The 24,368-nt window shown below is 44.8% G+C and overlaps 1 protein-coding gene across 4 annotated transcripts in view; it reads right to left on the reverse strand.

The window, feature by feature from the left end:
- apba1a (amyloid beta (A4) precursor protein-binding, family A, member 1a) overlaps positions 1-24,368 on the reverse strand; it is an 83,803-nt gene that overhangs the window by 45,478 nt on the left and 13,957 nt on the right. For all 4 annotated transcript variants that reach the window (XM_061259861.1, XM_061259858.1, XM_061259859.1 and 1 more), the window contains exon 2: positions 6,613-6,835. The gene's annotated coding sequence lies outside the window, so the exon portion shown is untranslated. The remainder of the gene's footprint in view (positions 1-6,612; positions 6,836-24,368) is intronic.

Genomic DNA, 24,368 nt, shown 5'->3' on the forward strand with positions numbered 1-24,368 from the left:
AGAGAGAGAAACCGAGAGGGAATTAGGGGACGAGAGAGAGTTGATGACGGACAAAGAACAAATACGTGAGCGAGGAAGAGAGAGAGAGACGAGAGACTCGGAATGAAACACTGAGCGAGGGAGAAGGAAAGAGAAAGAAAGAAAGAGAGAGAGAGATAGAGGGAGTGAGAGAGCGAGAGAAATGTGCACAAAAAGACTCTTGCTCCGACTGTGAAAGGACACTTGTACTCCATCCAGGGTGAAGATAAAATAACAGCGGAGACCTTCCGGCACATTCTCTCCACTGCAGCCACAGGCGCTCAGTCCTGCCACGGTGGACTCGTTAGGATTCGTCTCAAGGTCCACGGCACAGGGACGCAGAGCGGTCTTCACTCACAGCGTCACTTTCTCCAGAACATTCTGCGCTTCAGTCGCCAATAACCCCCCTCCCCCACCGCCTCACAGGAAACTCAGTGAGCAAACAGACACAGCTCTAAATTACATTCGTCATAGTCTCCTGGTAACCTGTCTGCGAACCCTCCCCGGGGTAGGACCTAACGGCCCCTGAAGGGCGTTTTCCATGACTTTTTGAAGACGGTTACACAACGCAGCACGTTTGCTGCACAGAGCACCGCCAATGTCTTGACAGTTGTGACAATGTTTTGACAATGTTGTGCAGTCGCCAGTGCACAGCAAGGGAGCAGAGGCCTCTCTCGTAATGACGTAAAGATCAGTGGCCAGATCTGAATGCGTTCAGGGCAACAAGCAGCGCAGCGCTATCTGAATAAACACAAAAGCCTTGCCCCACGGGAGCACCTAACCTACCAAAAACACACACCTCTACGCTGCATCACGATGGCATCCCTCCAATCTGCTATCAACAAAACATTAGAATGCACGAGTGGTTCCCTGTTCCTGGAGATCTACCATCCCGCGGGATCTCACTCCCACCCACTCCAGCTAGAGGTGTCACTGAGCTACTCATTTGTAGAAACCGGTGTGCCAAACAAGGGTTGAAATGAACACAATGGTAGATCACAATTTTTCACTGTATGACAAATATGAAGTCGTATCTAAGTTTCTGCTTTGGAGAAGTCTCCGCCTCGGACTGAAGCTTGTGACATGACTGGATGACAAGAACGTGGGAGGAGCCTCAACAGCCCACACAGCAAGGAAGCTGAATGAAGAAGCAGAGAACGTGTCGGAAAGTTCATCAAGATGGAGAGAACGTGTCGGAAAGTTCATCAAGATGGAGAGAACGTGTCGGAAAGTTCATGAAGAGGGAGAGAACGTGTCGGAAAGTTGATCAAGATGGAGAGAACGTGTCGGAAAGTTGATCAAGGTGGAGAGAACACATCGGAAAGTTCACCAAGATGGAGAGAACGCGTCGGAAAGTTCATCAAGATGGAGAGAACGTGTCGGAAAGTTGATCAAGATGGAGAGAACGTGTCAGAAAGTTCATGAAGATGGAGAGAACGTGTCGGAAAGTTCATGAAGATGGAGAGAACGTGTCGGAAAGTTCATGCAGTAGGCGTGTGTGAGCGGAGGGTTCCTCAGGAGGTTTTTTAACAGACAGCGGGGAAGAAAGAGTGGCACACTTTAGAGATAACGAGAGGCAGCAGTAACACTAAGAATCCAGCAGGGGGCGAAGCCCAAGCTCTCTCCCTCTCCAGACCACAAGCCTTCACCGAAAACGATTGGCGTTCCCCCAGCGCACTTACACCTGACATTCAGGGGAGGAAATCCATTACTATTCAATGCGCCGCCCACAAAACGCAGCCACAGGAAATATTTGTTTGTCGCTACGTTCAATCTGGATTGGCCACACATGCCTGAGTTCAATCAAAATCTACCCTCCACTCCGATTTACAAATTAATTATGAAAGCCTTTTCTGTTCCCTTCGCAAACACGGTTTGAAAAGATGATGAGGGATAACTTGCCAAGAGAGAACTTCTGAATTGTGAACTGAAGATGGATAGATGCTGACGACAGTATTCGGGCCACAGAGTTGAATACGGCAGCACGGTGATGATGGAGTCGTAGTAGGGTGAACTCTGGACGACGCACAACGTTGTCAGGTACGATCTCGGAGAGACCGGGTCCCGGGAGACGGGGGTGGATCTGCACTGGGGACAGACGTCTACTCCAGCTGACAGTGCCTGCTCATCTCCTATAGCTGTAACGACAGCCGACCCAGCTCAGCAGCAAATGACACCGCCGAGCAGACCCACAATGCACGATGTCCTGCCACCCGTGTTCTCATTCGACAGGACAATGGGCGTGACATGTGGCAGAGAGGAATCTATGAAACAGTATGTCTGCCTTAACAAATGATCTCAAAACAGAGGAAGATGAAAATGAGTGACTGCTGTGATGTGCTATGGCTCAACTGTAACAATCCATGCAGGTGACACGAGCAGCCCTCAGTATTCATGCTTTTGTTTTAATCATGTTTTATAAACAAAATATAATATCATATTCATAAGGCCCATCAGCGGAATGCATGTTGAGCTGTGGTTCCAAAAGAAAACATATTTTGCTGAAACAGCTTTGATATTCATCTTGTTATTGGTTTCTTTTTAGGGAGTGCAGATTTGGAACTTTAAGAGAACAAATTCAGCTAAACTGTGGTCAGAACTAAAAATAACAAAAAATATGATTATCCTTTGCCAGGTGGAGAACTGCTTTAGCTATCCTTCTTTGCTGCTGCAGCACACACAACACACATCCTGATCCATGTCCAGACAAATTTTCACAAATAAATACCGGAGCCTGGTCACCTGCTCTGCCTCGATCAAAGTCATAGTCAGTGGAAAGTCACAGCCAGTGGAAAGTCACAGCCAGTGGAAAGTCACAGCCAGTGGAAAGTCACAGTCAGTGGAAAGTCACAGCCAGTGGAAAGTCACAGCCAGTGGAAAGTCACAGCCAGTGGAAAGTCACAGCCAGTGGAAAGTCACAGCCAGTGGAAAGTCACAGCCAATGGAAGGTCACAGCCAGTGGAAAGTCCTCCCCATCTTGGGCCCAGTGACTGTATCTCAGCAATGGGGAAACTGGAGCACACACAATGCCAGAAGGCCATTGCACAGCAGGGTCTGAAGTTGAACCTCTGGTGTTTTCATGTTTTAAACATTTTGACACGTTCAGCTCCTCGCTCAAGGACACTCTTTTTTGGGATTGGAGCTCAGACCCCTCTGGGTACACAAACCAGCATCTTTAACCACTCCCATGCTCATCTATGAGGGTAAAGTGGAAGTTTTCATACTGTCACCCCCCACCCCCCAAGATTAATTAAGATTTGCTTCTCTCACCCTTTCATTCTCTCCCATACAACTCCTCTCTCTTTTAATCTAACATATTACGGCTCCCTCTTTCTCCCCCTTCTATCGCCTTTATTTATAGCGTTCAGTATGCGCTTATACAACCTGGATGATAGCAATTATCTCATTAAATCAGTGTTCTTGGGTGTGTGCATGCATGTGTGTGTGTGTTCTTGTGTGCATCTTTGTGTGTGTATGTGAATTTGTGTGTGTATGTGTGTGTTTGTGTGTAAGTAAGTATGCGTTCTTGTGTGTGCACATGTGTGCATATGCGTATTTGTGTGTGTGTGTGTTTGCGTGTAAGTGATTATGTGTCCTTGTGTGTGCACATGTGTACGTATGTGTATTTGTGTGTGTGTGTGTTTGCGTGTAAGTGAGTATGTGTTCTTGTGTGTGCACATGTGTGCGTATGTGTATTTGTGTGTGTGTGTGTGTGTGTGTTTGCGTGTAAGTGATTATGTGTTCTTCTGCGTGTGTAGGAGACTTTGACCTTTAATCCCAGTGTCACTTTACTTCCAAAGCAATGCTTTTGTTCTGAAACACAACCATACTCTAGTTCTTCCTCACTCACACTCACCGAACACCTGAAATCCTATCTACAACACAACCTCACTGCCATCACCTTCATCATCATCATCATTATTATTGTAATGATGCATCAGCACAGTCTGCTCTGCGATCACTGTGTCCCACAGCCAATCAGAGGGGAAGTGTTGTATCCCAGAATGCACCACACTCCACCGCATCTCATTAATGGACTGAAACAGCCTGTACTGCCAGGAGGGTCTGATATTCAGTTTTGCAGATTTTGCAATGCCGCAAAAAAAAACTGACCGTGAAACGGCCTCGCTGGTACCTGCTCAAAAAAAAAAAAAAAAGCTTACACAGCAAACCGAAATTCCTCTTTTATTTACACAGCTCAGAAATGCAGTGAAGAATAAGATCAAATAAACTTCTTGTGTTATTGTGCATTAAAATTCTTCCCCTACTCTGGGCAGCAGGGAGTGTACAGAGCTAAGAGCAGAAGGCAGGAGCAGAGTGTGATTTCTCAGAAAGGTGGAGATTGGAGATCACAGAGCCGAGGGAGGGGAGGCTCTAGAACAGAGCAGGGGCGGCCAGTAGCATAGTGGGTAAGGTACATGACTGGGGCGGCCAGTAGCATAGTGGTTAAGGTACATGACTGGGGCGGCCAGTAGCGTAGTGGTTAAGGTACATGACTGGGGCAGCCAGTAGCGTAGTGGGTAAGGTACATGACTGGGGCGGCCAGTAGCGTAGTGGTTAAGGTACATGACTGGGGCAGCCAGTAGCGTAGTGGTTAAGGTACATGACTGGGGCAGCCAGTAGCGTAGTGGGTAAGGCACATGACTGGGGCGGCCAGTAGCGTAGTGGTTAAGGTACGTGACTGGGACCAGCAAGGTTGGTGGTTCAATCCCCAGTGTAGCCACAGTAAGATCTTTGCAGTTGTTAGGCCCTTGAGGGCCCTTAATTGCTCCAGGGGGTTAGTCTAACCCCAGCTTAGTCTAATCAACTGTACATCGCTTTGGATAAAAGCGTCAGCTGTGAAATATAACATGTTCACGGAATGGTGAACAGGTGGAAGAGGAAGAGGAATGATGCAGAGGAAGGTTCTAGAATGGAGTCAGAAACCAACCCTGTTCCTGGAGATATACCAGCCTGTAGGTTTTCATTTCAACCAGAATTTGGCACACCTGACTCTAATAATTATCAGCTCAAGCGGTTGAATGAGGCGTGCTTTGTTGGAGTGAAAACGACAGGACGGTAGGATCTCCAGGAACAGGGTTGGTTCTAAAATGGAGTGAAGTGGAGGTTTTAGAGTTGACCAGGCAAAGTTTCTAGAGTGGACAAAGTGTCACATCTACAGCGTGACGAAGATGAAAAGTGTGGCGCATTTGGAGCCAGAATGGAGGACGAGTGCAGCCTCAGGATCTATGGCGGGGCAGGGAAGGATGTTGGGAGGAGCGGTCGGAGGTTAGCGAGCGGGCGGGGACGGGGCTGAAGAGGACCGGGGCAGGAGCAGGGGCTGACAGATGGCCTCAGCAGCCCATCACAGTCACTTCAGCCAAGGCTGATGGACAGAACCATCTGTCACGCCCTTGAGTGAGAACCAGGCAGATAGCCGAAAAAGATGTGTGTGTGTGTGCGTGTGTGCGTGTGTCTCCATGCGGTTCTGAGACTGAGAGAATGTTTCGATGTGAGAGTGAACTCATATGGGTGTGTACTTATATATGTGTAAGAGCCTGTGTGTATGTATATGTTTCAGGTTGTGTGTGCGTGTGTGTGTGTATACAGTATATGTGTGTGTGTGTGTGTGTTTCTGTGCCTGAGACTGTACGGGGACTGTAGAGGGAACTGGATGCTCGCTCGCTCCCTTGGCACTGATCGTCCACCGGGCCATTAACTCCCTGGCCTCCCCTCTCCTCAGAAACCACTGGAGAGGTAAAGGCCAAGTCTCCTGGCACAGAGTGAGAGAGAGATGAGAAAGAGAGAGAGTTCCCTCGAGTGACTCTCCTCTACTGCATCAGGGCCAACACATCTGAGCGCTAACTGAGGCAAGCGCCAACAGGGAAATACTTTTTTGGTAATTCCCAGTTACCATGAACTGGGGGGTGGAACCTGCACTTACCATCATAAAATCTCAAACAATAACCACACCCACCACCCTCACCCACAAGACACCAAGAGGAACGATTGGTCTACTGAATTTGGGCACACGTCCAGCTAAAACTCTCAGGCGATAAAAGCTTGTTACCAGGAGGTTTGACGTTCCAGTCCCAAGTAGGGTATCTGCATTGTGCGCATTAGCAAGGGACCAACCCAGCTAACCTCATTTGTTTCAGTAAACATCCAGACAATAGACTGCAGTGACTTGTGGGAGGAAGGAAGTTGGATTGCAAGATGCACAGGAAAATAAACAGCTACACTATGTCATACTCATTCCATGTAGTGACATTTAAGAGGTGGGTCAAAGAAAATGCATTTGTTTGTTCAGTGGGTATTGAGCGGGGAATGTATGGGAACCCAAAACAGGTCTGACGGGCTAGGACGACCTTTGACTGGACCTGCTAGCGGAGGAGTAAAGACACAGCAGTCACTGTGGGGGGAACTGCTTCCTCAGGACTGAATGAGGGATGATACCATTTCCAAGGTCACCCAGGCAGCAGCCAAAAAACCCCAGCCAACATTTCCCCCGGATAAGCAAATAAATGCCAATTATAATAATGTGAACGCTGGTGGTGACCAAACTGAAGGAGCGGCTGGCGTGTTGTAGCAGAGAGACGGATGGTTCACACCTACCAGGCTCATCTATGTCCCAGCTCTCCCTGGGTGAACGGCCCAACTCCACCGATGCCGGGCCCAAGTTTGAGCAGTGAGAAGTTTGAGTTTTTTGTTTTTTTTAGGTTGGAAGTCCTTGGACACGACCCCACCCTGTGTGAGCTCAGCTCTGGTTGGCCGTGGGCTCACGTCTGATTGGTTGGGAGGAGCAGGCAGCTGAAGGAGTCAGGATCTCATCTATATTCTGCACAGGGGAGAGAGAGAGAGATTTTTTAAAAATATAAACATAATTATCCCCTTTAACTTTCAAAATACGAGAGACCATGAAATTTGTCAGTAATATTGGGAGAAGGCCAAACAGCCCCACAAGCAGCCAGATATACAGCCCCATGCCACACGATGAGGGACATGAAGAGAACACTATGTAATGGATGTAATGTATACATTTCAACTAATGTTCATTGATTTACCATTGCCATTTTGTTTATCTGTTTTAAAGAGTTGTATTCATTTTATTTGTATTTATTCTTCTTTTTACCTATATTACATATTTTGCTGAAAAATATAATATAATATTTGTAAGATTCTTCCCAACTTAGAGGAAAAAAACTGTACAAAACTGTTCAGAACTTTACATGTAATATGTTTTCTATGTACAGTATTATATTGTATTGTTTTGGCAATATGACTGCAGTTGTCCTGCCAATAAAGCAAAATGAAATTTAAATTGAGTGAGAGGGGGAGAGAAAGAGTGAGAGGAAGAGGGGGAGAGAAGAGAGAGATCACGGAGAAGGAAAGGAGGGAGAAGAAGAGAGGATGAAAAGGTGAGAAGACAAAAAGAAAAGGGGATAGAAAGAGAGTGAGAGAGGAGAGGGCATGGTGAGGAGGAAGGAGAAGGAGAGAGAGGTAGAGAGGAAAGGGAGGGAAAGAGAGAGAAGGTGGCTTCCACTTCCACTGTCTGTGGAAAACAACACCACCAGTCCACATTTTATGCTGACAAAACCAAACCAAACCTCACCATGGACATTCAGAAAGCAAAACAATACAATGTCACAATACGGTTCAATAAATATAATGGCTGTGCATTTAAATTAATATGACATTTAGACCATTGTAAGTCATCCCTGTATATTACATAAAACTCGATAATTAGTAATGAGTCATAATGAGAACAGAGACTGACATTCACTGGCAGTCACAGAAAGGGAATCTAATGGAGACAATTCATTATGACATTTAATGCAATGCTCTTATTTGTGTATGTTATAAAGAATTAATAAAACAGATATTCTTAAAATAAATACACGGTAAACTAAAAGGAAGTAACTTATCTCATGGTTGAACATAATTTGGTCTGCTCACTTATTGTACAGTGCCCTCCATGATGTTTGGGACTAAGACCCATCATTTATTTATTCGCCTCTGTACTGCACAATTTGAGATTTGTAATCAAAATAATCACATGCGGTTAAAGTGCACATTGTCAGATTTTAATATATTTTGGTTTCACCGTGTATAAATTATAGCAGTGTTTATACATAGTCTCCCCATTTCAGGGCACCATAATATATGGGACACAGCAATATTATGTAAATGAAAGTAACATGTTTAGTATTTTGTTGCATTTCTTTTTCATGCCATGACTTCCTAATGTCTGTGAGACCTATCAACCACATGAGAGTCTGATATTTTATGTTCAGCTCGTCCTACAAGCGATACTAAAACTCTTTGCATTTGAATGGATCTCAATGGGAATTGGGGGGTGGGACTAGATTCAGCTGTAAATTATGGTGATACAGGATGGAAAACATTTGTTGGCTAAATGGTATGAAATGAGCCTCAAACCACCATGCTGCTGCCAGATATGCAGTAGATATGTAAAGAATAGTTTCTCCTGAATATTTTTTACATTGAGTTCAACAGGAAAATTTGTCAGGAGAAACAATTATCTTCGTATCCACTGTATATCTGGCAGCAGCACGGTGGTTTGAGGCTCATTTCATACCATTTAGCCAACAAATGTGTTCCATCCTGTATCACCATAATTTACAGCTGAATCTAGTCCCACCCCTCAATTCCCATTGAGATCCAATGAAACGCAGAGTGTTTGTATCACTTGTAGGACAACCAGAAAATAAGATATCCAGACTTTAATATGCATAGTATTTCTGTGTCCCAAAAACTGCCCTAAAATCGGGGAGACTACGTATAAACACTGATGTAATTTCTACATAGTGAAACCAAAAGTTATAAAATACCCTTTATTAAAATCTGACAATGTACACTTTAACCACATGTGATTGTTTTTATTACAAATCTCAAGTACAGAGGCAAATAAATAAATGATGGGTCTTTGTCCCAAACATTATGGAGGGCACTGTATATCAGTCAGAGTTAATATCCCCAAACAGCTGGAGATTTCAAACCGTAATCGATTGACATAAATCACACTTCACGGACTGCTGAAAATATACATCTGGTTGTCTTAAAACATTTGGAATGGAAGACCAGAATTCGTCATCCATTTCAAAATCTCGCTCAGCATTCCACAGAAAGTGTGCAATTTTTCCCCACATCTGACAACACGAAGAAATCAATCTTCCCATTTTCTTCTCGTATTCTATGGAAAACTATAATCACATAGGCCAAGTATGTCAAACAAGGGCTAGTCCAGCTGTTCCACTCGACAGAACCCAAATCAAATCTGGCAAAGCAGTATACTGCAGCTGTAAACATCATTTCAAATGCCTTTATTTTCTTTTACTTCAGAACTCAATTGACAAGACGAAATGGTGTACCACTGTTTGGCTGACAATCATTTTCACTTTTTAACGGGCCGTTTAGTGAGTCACGCTTGAAATACTTTGCAAGAAAAGCGCACGTGTCTGCTTGAAAGAATTATGCCGTTATGCATTGGTCCATAAGGAAACTCTTTCATTCACTGTGCTCTCAATCAAAACGTATCCTACAGTTCGGCAAATACAACCACTTTAACAAAACTCACCTGCGGTTAGATATGCAGTTTAAAAATCACTTCGCCTCATAACACTAGTGATACGCATGGAATGAAATACCACCTGGTGCGCGAGTGGCAAATATAGGCATAGCCTACTGTTCATAAAATCCATATCTCCTCTTATTCTCTTACATTGGCTAATATGCTTTTGTGTGTGTGCGGCAACCATAGCTAATGTATAAAGTTAATGGTTCTGTGGGTAGTTTTAAAGGTAATACATAAGCCGCAAACAACACGTGTCCTCGTGCTGGTTTAAGTGGAACAGGCAGCCATGGATGGACACGTTGTGCATACGACACATAAAACACTTAAAAGGGCTTATCTGGAAAAATAATGAGCAGACCAGAAGGCAACATATGCGTAATCTTGTCATGTAAACTGCGCAAATCCCTGAGTAAAGGGACCACGTCGGGTAAATAAACAGTATTATAGCAATTATTAAGCTTCGTAAATCCGACAGTAAAGGGACCTGGGGCCTCATTTATAAAACTGTGCATAGGATTCATGTCAAAAGGTTGCGTACGCATGAAACCCAGGACGTGCGTAAGCACAAAAATATTCTGATTTATAAAACAGTGCACATGCACGTCCCATGCCAGTTTTCCTTTATAAATCACAATCAACTCTAAATGTGGCGCACCTTTGCCAGCTTCATGTCCCGCCCACAGTTGCCTATAAATAGGCAGTGAAACACCCCTAATGAATATGCATTTCACGAAGACGACAATGGCAAACGCTGAAAAGAAGGCCAAGAAAAGGGATTTCAGCCATTTGATTGCCTCTGAAAAGCTACAGGTGTGGGAATTATCCTGATTGATTGTAAATGACGAACAGTTCTGCACAACGAATGTGATGATGACGATGATAATAATAATAATAATAATAATAATAATAATAATGATAATGATAATACACGTTATTTGTCTAGCACCATTGAAAACACAGTTACAAAATTAAGAGATAAAACGAACAAAAATCCATAACAATAAACACATTATAAAACATAATGTATGAATATGATAATATATGAAACTATGCTCGTATCTGCCCGACTGACGCATTGTAAACGGCATCAGTGCAGCGTAATTTGTCTGACTGTTCACCATATTATTTATGAGAATACATTTAATAACATGAAGTATTGTTTAACAATTCATCTACATATTTGAGGGATTATTTTACAACAACATCTCCGTTTATATTTATCATCCTAAATCATATTTTTTGGGCACTCCAGGGAGCATCAATCAAACAGCTGTTTGTTTATTCGTTGTAAGAGAGGCTTTTATCCGTAATATTATAGATAATATTTCGATTTATTTTACACAGTGGTATCAATTTCACACCATTTCTTGCGTTTCATCCCATTGCCATCGGAGTCACAGTTTCTCATTTCTCCAGTTAATGTGCATACGCATGGGTCAGAGTTTCGCACATTTTCCCGTCAAGTTCGTTTTTTATGAATGCCAAAGTTTGCTTAGAAAGTGGCATACGCATTCTTTTGTGCATACGCAACGTTTATAAATGAGGCCCCTGGACTCTGAACGCCTGAACGTGCGCGCGGTATTTCAGAGGTATATCTGCAAACGCCTCGGAAATGCGCCGAATAAGTCACTGTTCCTCTGTATGGCACGGTTTCTTCAGGTTTTGTCTGATTAACGATAGCCATGTGTGATAATGCTGATTTCAGTATTGCACCAACGTCATGTTTTAATTTAGTTCTGTTGTTATTTTACCCAGTCACTCCAAAACATCGGGATGGATCGCCGTGATGACTGGCAAGGTTCCCTATTGCAGGGTTCTCTAGTAAGAACAACGAGTGGCCTATGTTCAGATTTAAATACTGGGGTTCACTGGGGCAGTTCAATAGGCCATGTCTCCTGTTCGCAGCTTGAGTGAGAAGAGATTTGTTTCCATAAATTTACAGGACCTTGGCTTAGAGTATGGCCTTGGGCAAAGATGGACATTTTCATAAACATTTATTGATGTTTGCATGATAATTCCAGGCTACCCTGCTGTAAAAAAAACAGCTCAAGCTAGGTTTTGAAACAGCTGGTAGCTGATTGACCAGCTTCGACCAGCTCAAGCTATGTTTTGAAACAGCTAATAGCTGGAAATTTCAAGCTGGTCATAGCTGGACCCTAGGGTGTACACACACACACACACACACACACACACACACACAAGTTTTCATAACAACAATTACTGTAAATGATAACATAAGCATTGTTTGGCTGCAAGTGACAAAATTAAATGTTTCAATAGAACACAGAGATTATCCGTTTAAACTGCCATACTTGTCATTAAATGTGAGTGTTTCCATCTTTCAGAAAATAAGGGCTCAAAATGTAATTCATCTCAGCTGGAAGCTAACGAATAGGCTGGCTGGCGGTGTAATTCGATGTCTTGTCTGGTGTGCGGTGGCTCCAAACTTGTTAAGATATATTTACTTTATTCGTCAAACCCAGGGTGGATCTTTCATGTGAATCTGTTTACCGTTTCATTCCTTAATTATAAAAAAGGTACTCGTCATGTGAGACGCCTCGTTTGCTACAGGAAAAATAATTAGATCACATCGGCAGTGAGAAGCCTACAGATGAAATGACATATTTCAAGAGCTTCCTTCATTTACTTTTTTGGATATTACTTACTATCAAATCAAAGGCAAGAGCAAGACCACTCCAAGGAAGCGGGGTATTCTCTTTCATAATATAAACCCGTTTTGAGTGAGAAACCTCCCATTTTAGCTTTTGCTCTCTCTCTCTCTCTCTCTCTCTCTCACACACACACACACACACACACACACACACACACTCACACACTCACACACTCACACACTCACACACTCACACACTCACACACTCACACACTCACACAGCTGCAGGATTGGTTACGTATAAGCCAAAAACATATTGCTTATCCAACAACATACATCCCATGTGTACACAAAAACGCCACACACGGTCAGTATATTTTGTTGTGTGTGACAGTTGCTGTCCTGCTGTTGTTGTTTATTTGCCGGTTTCTCCATTAGGTGCCGGCTCTTAATGAAGTGGGGACCGGAGAGGATCCGTACAGCCGCGGGAAAACGGATCGCAGCCGGGCGCACGGGGATGGATAACTCAGCGGCCGTCTCAAATGCCCGCACGCCATATTAACTGAGACGTCTCCACTTTTCTGTGGAGTAAACGGTGTCGTAAATTAAAATAAGTCCCACGTTGTTTAAAAAAGCAAAACCAAGTGAGGCAAATCAGCCACACACCATAAACATTATGCTGGGGGGGATACACAGACTAAATATTAAAATGTAAGTGTAAAGAAGAAGCTCATTGTCTATCGGAGCCATTTCTAAGCAGCTGCACAGCAATTGGGATCAATGGCTGTGTTCAAAACCGCGTACTAGCATACTACTCGTACTAAATTCGAGGCTGATTTTCATTGAGTTCATGCGAGTAATATGCTAAGTATGCGCTTTCGAGCACAGTCAATGAATAAAACAGCAATAAACAGCCCTGTCCCAGTCCTACGAAGAACCAACCGATAGGTTTCACTTGTGGCGATTTCAAACATAACCTGGGACCTGCATAATCAATGCTACATTGTGTTAAAAATAAGAGCAGTATTTGATTGTCCCCACTGTACTGCATATAAATATATGTCTGTACAAGGCAATTCTCCTGTGTAACAGTGTGCATCTTATCAGATATATCCATGTTTCTGATGAGTGCAGACACGCCCTGTCGCTCCCCAAAATGAAGCGTTTCCCCCTGCACTGCACCCCCGAAGATTGCAGAAGCAGGTGATATTCCGGGGAAGCAACGTTACCGCATGAATCAGCAGCGGAGAGGAAAATTCCACTGAACCTTTTCCTTCTACTACGGAAGATGGGGTGGGGGGGGGGATTCTGGCTGACAGGAAAGAGATGAACTCCGGAGAAGAGACCGGTGAGGGGGTGGGCAGATGAGTGAGTGAGCGAGTGAGTGAATAAGTAAAGAGATAAAGAGAGGCAGAAGAGACCTGTGAATTTCTCCTCATCTGAGAGGAGAGTCTTTTTCATCTTTTTTTTGTATTTTCTGCCGCTTCTCTGAGTCACAGAAGAGCCTTCACACCACTGGCCCGGGCGAGGCGAGGGCAGCCGAATCTCCGTCCTGAAAGACCGACTGCATGACGCGTGCGTGCCACACCAAGCCTGACTCACTTTCCCAGGTTTTACTAGTAAATACAAATCTGACAGGATGCAACGCTGGCCTCCTGTCCATGACAGAAGGCAGAACATTTTATCCCACGCACGGTAGCAGGAACACAAGCGCGGCGCAAAATGTTCACGGACGACCGCGGAGAGTCCCTGCTGGGTGGCGGAATACAAAGGCCGTGCCCTGATTGGAGCAATGTGACGTCGTCGTTTAAAGATGTTTCCAGAACCGGCTCAGACTCGGCTCGGACACGGAGGTATGGCGGTACGATCCCCGGTGGAGCCGCAATAAGATCCGCACAGCCGTCGGGCCCTTGAGCGAGGCCCTTAACCCCGCATTGCTCCAGGGGAGGATTGTCTCCTGCTTAGTCTAATCAGCTGTAAGTTGCTTTGGATAAACGCGTCAGCCAAATGACATCTACAGGTGATTGTCTAATGGAGTTCAGAGGTGAGTTTGTGAGTGTAGCACACAACTGTCAGTTACAGACTGTGATGTCACCCCCTTGAGAACCAATAGGAGCGCAGTCATCTGACTACCTTTTTGGTCTGACAAACTGGTCTTTCGCGCAGTTTCAGCAGACCTGCATTGAAGACTGCAACATATTAAAACTTTTTTCTGTTTGCCACGAATGCTAGCTAATGTTAGCAAACCGTTTGAAAATGTTGAGCGTGGCGAACAAAAATGGCTGCCAATGGGGAAGACCCCAAGAACAACACAATGTCACAATGCACTTTAAATCAATGTAATATTTGCTCTCACCATATATATTTTTAAAAAATCACAGGTACGCAGATAATCAGCCAGCTAGCACTGTTAGACCCAAGTCGCTTCCATTTGTATTAAAAAGGCATTGGTGGCCAACTAAATGGAAGGTTAAAATCATACATACATAGTTCTCCGCAAACATTTGCCATCTTGAACACACATCAGGATACAAGGGTTTGAACTGCTAGTCATGCTGTCCAGACATTCTTGCATCAACGTTACGTTTCTTGCACGTATGAAGCTCTTGGTTGAAATGCCTGTCCATCATTCAGCAAGTGAGAATGTTGACAGTGACCTAGTCACCACTCCACAATAATCCTCTCCTCGATCAGCCATCTTGGGACCCTGGATGCTGGAACTTACACTGAAATTCCACGAGGAGCCTGGAGAGATATGGATCATGCAGATTAGGGTTAAAAAGGGACAATCTCGGTTCCTCCAGAACGCGTGCACGATAACCATCAGGGAGTGCGACCAGCAGGCTGATGCATCATGGGAGGAGTGCCGCGATCAAGGTAATGATGGAACACTGGCATTTTAAATACGCTCTGCAAAATCACCTTGGAGACGGCCTGCCAGCCAAACAGCGAATATGAATGTTTTTCAGAAGGCCAAGGAGCACAATCTCCATCTCTCTCTCTCCCACCCTCCTCCCGCCCCCCCCCTCTCTCTCTCTCTCTCTCATAGTCTTTCAGAGAAAAACAGGGCTGACTCCTGGATGTGAACACAAAGGCCTGTTGCAGGTCTGTACTCCGGTGAAGCATGCAGAATTAGATCGGGGCGTTTCTCCCGCTCAGACAGAACAGCAGCGTTCTTAGCGACGGGCTGTTGCCGGCGGTAACACGCAGTGCGCTCTGGGAAATCGCGCATGCAGGATTCCGTGTGCAAACCCGTTATTTCAAGGGCCCGGGACTGGAAAAATGCAGAGCTGGGAATGTTCGCCGTAGCAGTGTGGTAATGACCACGTCTGCAGTTCAGCTAATCGCCCGACTGCTTACTACAAACCCAACCCAATTCTCAGAGCTCCAAATGTCCGTAGGCACAGGTAGAGCAGCTTCCCATTCCAGAGCTTTCCGGAAGGAACCTTTTCAATTTCCACGTTCAGTTTCCTGCAGAACGGGATGGGTGTGGGTGGAAGGGCTTTCAGAACACGTCATAGGCCAGTCGTTCCCTCCGCTGGCCTATCAGGCGCGAGCGCTACACAGCCCGCTGGCAAACTAGCGAGGTTGGGTTTTATTCCCTGCCCCATTCTCGGACAGCTCGTCAATATTTCCTGACCATCAGTCATATTATTATCTTTATTTTTCAAGGGCCTGGTGCTTCTAAGGGGACCTGAAACCCATTTCAGTGAAAGGAGTAATCTCGCTGTGAGGAGAGAATGCCCACAGGCGGGTGAATGGCTTCATTTCACTCAGGAAAACAACTAAATCCACCGACCATCTGTACAGTACATGACTTCACCCTAGCATTTCCCATTCTCCATCTGTGTGTGTATGCATGTGTGTGTGTGTGTGTGTGTGCACGCATATGTGTGTGTATGTGTGTGTGTTTGTGTGTATATGTGTGTGTATGCGTGTGTGTGTGTCTGTGTGCATGTGTGTGTATGCACGTGTGTGTGTGTGGTGTGTCTGTGTGTGTAAATGTGTGTGTGTGTGTGTGTGTATATGCATGTGCCTGTGTGTGTATATGTGTGTATGCGTGTGTGTGTGTGTGTGTGTGTGTGTATATATGCATGTGCCTGTGTGTATATGTGTGTGTGTGTATATATGTGTGTATGCGTGTGTGTGTGTATGTGTGTGGTGTATCTGTGTGTGTGTATATGTGTGTGTGTGTGTGTGTGGGTGTATATATGCATGTGCCTGTGTGTATATGTGTGTGTGTGTGTTTCTTCCTCTTTACTCTCTACACCTGTCCACACGCCTGTTGAGGACTTGAGAAGGATCTGGAAACATTGGCTTGAGGGCTGCCTAAAGTACCCTCTACATAAGAGGCAGTCGTTCAGTGGATTTTTAACCAGCCGGTTGTGTCTGAATTAGTCTCGCTAGCTTTGTCCTTGGCCACTGCAGAGAGGTTGTCTGCTTTTTTTTCTACAAAATTTATACCACACATTCTCATTTTATCAAATACCACACATTGATGTTTAATAAAGAATAAGGTGTCACAGCTCAAAACTCAATTATCCATGCTACCACTATCTGACCTTTAATTCAGCAACAAATAAAACAAAAATCAATAAAATAAAAAATAGAAAACAGAGTATTCAGTTTGGCCTCGAATGTGTATGAAACAAGGTGAAAAAAGGTTTTTGAAAACATATGCATTTTCATGCATTGCATTTTCAAGTGCATTTTTCTGCTATGCTGGCCGCCCCTGCTGTGCAGGGAGCTGTCAATCATCAGGAAGAAACGCGGGCAGGCGGAGAGGCTTAGCTGTGATTGGCCCTCGTCCTGATGGGCGGGCCGTTCCACTCGATCGCCCCGCGGCGCGGCGGTATCCCAGGAGCCCTTTCACCGCGGCGGAGCAGATAAGGTGAAGAGCTCCGCCCCCTGGGGAGGGAGAGACTAATCCGGGGCGGTGCGCTCCGATAGGGCCAGAGACAGGGTTCCACACCATAACCACGGCGCCCGCAGACACAAAACTCATTCCACCCCGGCTGTTCCTTCAGAGAGGAGCTTTAAACACTGCTCCCTGCCTGCGCTGTCTCTCAGAGACTCTCTATCCCAAGGACACGCACACAAACACGGACACGCGGACGCGCACGCACACACACATATATATATATATACACACACATACACACACACACACACATGGACACACATACACACACACATATACACACACAGACACACACAAATACACACACGCACACGGACATGCGCACACACAAATACATACACACACACACGCAGACACACACAGGGGCACACACAAATACACACATGCATGCACGCACACACACGGATATGCGCACATACACAAATACACAAACACACACGCAAACACATGGACATGCATACACACGGACACACATGCACATGCGTGCGCCTGCACACACATACACACACACACATGCACGCAGACACACAAAAATACACACACACACAGATGGGCACTTAGTATATCCCCCTAGCCCGTAGCCCTTTCCTGTGATGATTTCAGTTTGCACTTTTGTTCCGAGGGCCAACTGTGCATTAAACCCATCTTTCTTTCCATTACAAACTATGGCTCAGTCCACTGAAAGCTGGAATTTATTTAGAAAAAAAAACAAAAACAAAAGCAGTTGGGATGGGTGTAGCTCATCAGATGAAGCCACAGCCTCACCCCCCCCGAAAAGGGGGTTCATGTCACCGGCAGCTTAATCACGCCTAGAGAGCACGCCCAACTCACCCACCCCCCTGAGCAGTGTGTTTCAGGTGTTGTGACCTTGGAGGGTGTTTACCAATTATCCCAGCGTGTAGTCAGGGCCCATCCTTTCCACAAGAGCGCCCTGCGCACTGCACCGAGCAAACCAGGCTCCCGCGGACCCCCTCCTCCATGGGCAGAGGTGCTCCTCACTCGAAAATAATCATATGCCTCACCTCTGAAGAACATTTGTCATAATACTCAAGCACTCAAGGCCCTTCAACACACAGAAATCAAACCATCCTGACGGCACGTTTAGGTGCAACGAACACTGCTGCCAGTGCCAATAACCCAATGAGCCTCGCCTAAAAGGAGCAGGAAAATGAAATAAAGTACAAATCAGAGTCTGCTGTGTAGAGTAAACACATTACAGCTTAATGAAGCACTAAGCGCATGTGCTAGGCAGAGCGGAGCATTTCGACATACAATATCTTTATGTACGGCGCGTGTATTTGTCTAGTTTTGTGGCTGTGTGATTTAGCGTGTGTGTGTTCTGTGTGTATGAGTGTGTGTTCTGTGTATGTGTGCGTGTGTTCTGTGTGTATGTGTGCGAGTGTGTTCTGTGTGTATGTGTGTGTGTGTTCTGTGTGTATGTGTGTTGTGTGTATGTGCGTGTGTTCTGTGTGTATGTGTGTGTGTTCTGTGTGTATGTGTGCGCTGCGTGTATATGTGTGTTCTGTGTGTATGTGTGCCTGTGTGTGTGTATGTGTGCGTGGGTGTTCTGTGTGTATGTGTGTGCTGTGTGCGTGTGTGTTCTGTGTGTATGTGTGTGCTGTGTGTATGTGTGTGTTCTGTGTGTATGAGTGCCTGTGTGTTCTGGGTGTATGTGTGTGTATGTGTTCTGTATGTGTGTGTTCTGTGTGTATGAGTGCCTGTGTGTTCTGTGTGTGTGTTCTGTGTGTATGTGTGTGTGTGCTGTGTGTATGTGTATGTTCTGTGTCTGTGTGTATGTGTGCGTGTGCGTTCTGTGTGTATGTGTGTGCTGTGTGTTCTGTGTGTATGTGCGTGTGTGTGTTCTGTGTGTATGTGTGCATGTGTGTTTTAGAGTGTGTGTGTCCCAGTATATTTGCTAGCAGAATTGGATCCAGGATCAACACAGCCTGACCATCAGACCAGAGCCCTGCTACAGTCACAGCACAGACTGCAGCAGAGCTAAACCACAAACACGGCAGGAGTCCACACAGACATGCCCACAGACAGACAGACAGACATCCACACAGCACAACACAAATCAAACTCTGTTATGGTATGGACCTCAAAGAGCACGTACAAGGAGGAAAGGCGCACACAACTTCGGTTTATTTATCAGTTCGCCCAACAACGAGTCTTTAATATTTATCGTTTTATCCAATGAGGAGGCTGCATTATTTATCGGCTTGTCCAATAAGGAGGGAGCATTATTTATTGGTTTGTCCAATAAGGAAGGAGCATTATTTATTGGCTCGTCCAATAAGGAGGGTGCATTATTAATAGTGACATAAATTGTAAAAGGCATGGATCCTCCCGGGCGTTCAAAGGAAAGGCTTTGACAGCCCTGTTGGCCGAGTTCTGGGACATTGGAAAATGAATAAACACCAGGGGCTCCCATCTGCAATGCACCTCCATTTTGGCTCTACTGAGGGGAACTAGTCTGTGGGTGTTTTGTGTGTGTCTGTATGCGACTGTGCATATGTCAGATCATGATCAATTACATATCTGAAATAGTTCAATCTGTTAGAATCTGTCAGAAGAATTTGAAAACACCTCAGACCTTTGCAATATGTTACGAACCAAAAATGCACAATAATGCAAAATATGTATGAATATTGGTTTGAAAAGGCATGGTACCCCCCCCCAAAAGGGCTGTGTCCATAGAGATAACAAAAACATTACATTCAAAGGAGGAAATTAGAAGGAGAGTCGGTCCAGAATTGAAACATCACAGTGCTGTCACCCCTTTCCGAAGCAGAGGACTGGGACGGAGTCTATAAAACCAGCCAATTAAGGAGCGGGTGGTGTGGAAAGGAACGGCTGTTGCTAGGGAAAGATAATGGCTTCGTATAACTCAGTAATTTCAAGAGAAAACCAAGATATTAATATTCTGTCAGCTTGGCTTTCTCAGGAGTAATAAAGCCCCTAATTGTATGAATATTCAGTGGATTACCATTCATTAAAAATGACTTCCAACACAAAAAAATGTGACCCATATCCCCAAGTTTGTTTTCATCCTTCACTTCTTGAAATTTTAATTAACAAGTCTGAAAAGGCAACTTATTTTTTTACACTTTTTTGGGAGGCTGCTTTCATTAATCCGGATTCTGTGGTTTAATGGGGGTACAATAAAGGAGGTCTAATTCTGTTAGGCTGTGGGAAATCTACAACACAAACTCAAATGCAAAGCCAAAGTCCATTACCCGACAGGAGGCTAGGCTAGCCTACAGGAAAAATAAGCCTCAACCAACAATTAAATAAACACAGAAAGGCCACAGGATTTCTTTGAAAGCCACTTGGAAGCAGACAGCAGTGCAGTAGTAAATTGCTGTGTCTGTCCATTCATTCCTTACCTTTACTTTCATCAGCTACCTGACGTCTGAGATAGCGCTGTTTGAACAAGGCGTTTCCTATTCAGTCAGTGCTGAAACGCAGGCATGTGCATCCGTACACGTTTCCATGGGTGCGAGAGTGTCTGGGAATCTACAACTGCAGACTGCCAAGCTAACCTTACAGCTGGGATTAGCGATATCTAATTATCCAAACACCCCCTTCAGAAACAGGGGCCTTTTCTGAAACAGCTTACTGGCTTCGTAATGCGTATGTAAATTGAGCACAGTGGATGAGAAAGTAGGCAACAAGCTTCTCTAAATGTAGGATTGATGGTGTACATACTTCCATGGTCTCAATGACTGTGGGCGTGCCTGAAACTACTGTCCTCAAAATATAGTGTGTAGTGTCTACTCAACATACCATCCCCGTGCTATTTTACAAACGTACAGCGGAAGTGTCATAAGCCCCCTCCTCCCTTGCATTATGCACCACCCGCCTCTTCCACCATGATCTATTGGACTGGGATTGGACCCAAAGATGGGTCCGCCTCTTCCACCATGATCTATTGGACTGTGATTGGACCCAAAGATGGGTCCGCCTCTTCCTCTATGATCTATTGGACTGTGATTGGACCCAAAGATGGGTCCGCCTCTTCCTCTATGATCTATTGGACTGTGATCGGACCCAAAATGGCTCTGCCTCTTCCGCTCTGTGGGACCCCCTAAAAAGTGTGGTTTACTTCCTGGAAAGTCTGCTAATACACCCCGGAAATAGGTACAGGATATTAAGTACACTAGACAATACAATACATATACAATTACACCTACTTAACTTTCGCACCTAGTGTACCCATGGTCTGCATTCAGGAGCAGTACTAATATACTGAGTGAATGCTTTATTAGGTATTTTATTAGACTTATTTTTTAGACTTATTGGTCTTTTGCTGTTTTAGCCTATCCACTTAAGAGGTTTGAGGCATTGTGTGTTCAGAGATGCTCTTCGGCATACCACTGTTGTAATGTGTGCTTATTAGCATTACTGTCACCTTTCTGTCAGCTTTGACCAGTCTGGCCCTTCTCCACTGACCTCTCTCATTGACAATGTGTTTTAGCCCACAGAACTGGACTAGTCTCACTGGATGTTTTTTTGCACCGTTCTCTGTCAACTCTGTTGAGCATGCAAATCCCAGGAGATCAGCAGTTTCTGAGATATTCAAACCACCCTGTCTGGCACCAACAATCATTCCACAGTCAACGTCACTAATCTCACATTTCTTCCCCATTCTAACATTTGGTCTGAAAAACAGCCAAACATCTTGACCATGTCTGCATGCTTTTATCCAATTAGTTGCTGCCACATGATTGGCTGATTAAATATTTGCATTAACAAGCTGGTGTACAGGCCTACCATATAAAGTGTTCAGAGAGTGCAAGTAAGCAATACATTTTTTGAGGACATGGGAGTTAGGAGGCTGTTTCGGACAAGGCCAAGGTAAAGACAGAGGAGGCTCGGAGACCAGCCTTGTGTTACTCTGAGCGTCACTGAGAGACCCGTTTGACAACTCATCATCATCCTGGCCTGCCCCCCCCAATCCTACATTAGCCCAAAGTCATCTACAAGGACTCCCCTTCTCACTCCACTCTCCCTCCTGTCGGCAAGAAAGCACACACCTGTGCCAGCCCATTTCTCCTTACCTGACCAAAGGTGAGCAGTGTGGGCTGTCCCAGATATTAATGTACAACATGTAGGCCAAAGCAAACCCCCCAGGTGATGGTAAACTTGCCATCTTCGGATCAAGGGCACCTTAGCCATTCCCATTAGCTTGGGAAAGTAGTCTGCTTACATCAGGAAGTAGCCCATAGCCTCTCAAAAACAAACTAAAATAAATGTCAAAACCCAAGAGAAAATCATTTGCAGTGATTAAACCAACCCAGCAAAAAAAAGGTGTGTTGTAGAGTTGCAGTAACAGGAAAAGCCAAATTAGGAAAATATATTGCGATAACAGATGACAAAAGAGAAAGTAAATATCAGACATTGTTTGTTCTTCGGTGTCTTTCAGTGGTTATCAGGCTGGAGTTTCAGAGCTGTGGCACAACGGAGACACGATCGGACAGAAGTGGATTGTGGGAAAAACTAAGCGGTCTTATCCCGTCTGACAAACAGGGTTCAGGCCATGCGGTTTGTCTTCTACAGGGAGTGCGGAGAGAAGTCTAATCAGGTTTCAGCGTACGGGATGCTAGCTCCCTCCATCCGACACGCGCAGTGTGTGTATGCGTGTGTGTTTTCATTTGCTGTTCTGGTAAACACTGTGTTCTGGACGTAGTCATCAATTGTTCTCTCCCAGAATAGAGTGAAATTTGTACAAAAACAAGGACATTCTACTCCCTGAAATGAAGCCCTCCACCACTCCAAGGCAAAATCTGTTCATTTTTGTATTTATTCACCAGGGAAACCCCACTGAGATTGAACGTCTCCCGTTTTCAGTGGGGTTCTGGCCAAGATCAGTGCCACGCTAACCCTGATGACTACCAGCACTGGGCTGAAATCCCTTACTGAAATAGAGTACGCCGCAATAACCTGTCAAGATATGTAGTTTACCATTATATTTGAAAAACTGCACTCCGTTTCTTGACAGTTTATTGCAATATGTATGAACTGCAAATATTGCTATATATTGGTTTTACAGTAGCGTATTTCAAAACAAAATATAGAAATATCTGAAAGTGGTAAAAATGTGTAAATTTGCCTGTATACTGTATCGGTAATATGTCTACAATAAATTTTACTTAAATAAAATTGGCCCACATTCGTAAGGGATGACATCAATTCCTGTTCCTCAATTCCTGTTCCTCCTGCCTTCTTCCTTCTCTGAACTCAACTCTTTGCAGAGAGACTGCAGTATTTACACAGGTGTGGGGCGTGCACACACACACACACACACACACGCACACACACACACACACACACACATACGCACACACGCACACACACACACTCACAAGCAGCAGCAGCAGGTGGTGGTCCACAATGTACAGCCATTAGGCTTCTCTCAGTAATGGACACTTATGGATATAAAAGCCCTTCTCAGGAACGCAGGGCTGCTTTTATGACAGCCAACAGCACCACTCCCCAGACCCGCTCCTCCGGCTTCCCTTCCAGCCCATTCACCTGCTTAAATCGCCAACACGCTAGTGCCCCCATAACTCTGAGTTTACGCCACTTTAACCAGAGCCTGGTTTGGCCGTCGCACTCCCCTCTCCCCCTACAAAGCCAGGTGTCCGAATGCTGGTCTAGATGAAGCTGGTCTAGGCAGCTGAAGGCAAAGAAGAAGATGTTTCTGGTATTTCATCATGGGTGGAATATAGGCAACCCAGACTACCTTCCTGTTCCTCTCAGAACGTGCATTGTGGGTATAGCAATATGCTACATCACACTTGCTGTGAGCACAGGAAATTATCTAAAATTTAAAACCAAATATAACCAAATATAATCCTAGGATAATTAAGTATAGCATCACTGGCTGTAATGAACTACTGCTGCTGAGATACGATGGAATCCGTACTGAGGGGTAAAAGCAGGGTAGCTAACGGTGTGTGTGTTTACCTGGCCTCAAGCGTGCACACTGCTAAGCCCATAGCAGCTCATTTCAAATGAACTGCAGGCAATAAAAGCAAAACCCATTAAACAAGAGGCCCCTGTCAACAGAAGTTAACAAACAGCACACACTCACACATACGCACTCACACTCTCTCACATCCACTCAATCACACACACACACACACAATATATATATGTATATATATGTATATATGTATATATATATATATATATATATATATATATATATATATATATAATATAGTATCTCTCTCTCT

Source organism: Conger conger, chromosome 11 (genome assembly GCF_963514075.1).
Source record: "Conger conger chromosome 11, fConCon1.1, whole genome shotgun sequence".
In the NCBI taxonomy this organism is placed as follows: Eukaryota; Metazoa; Chordata; class Actinopteri; order Anguilliformes; family Congridae; genus Conger; species Conger conger.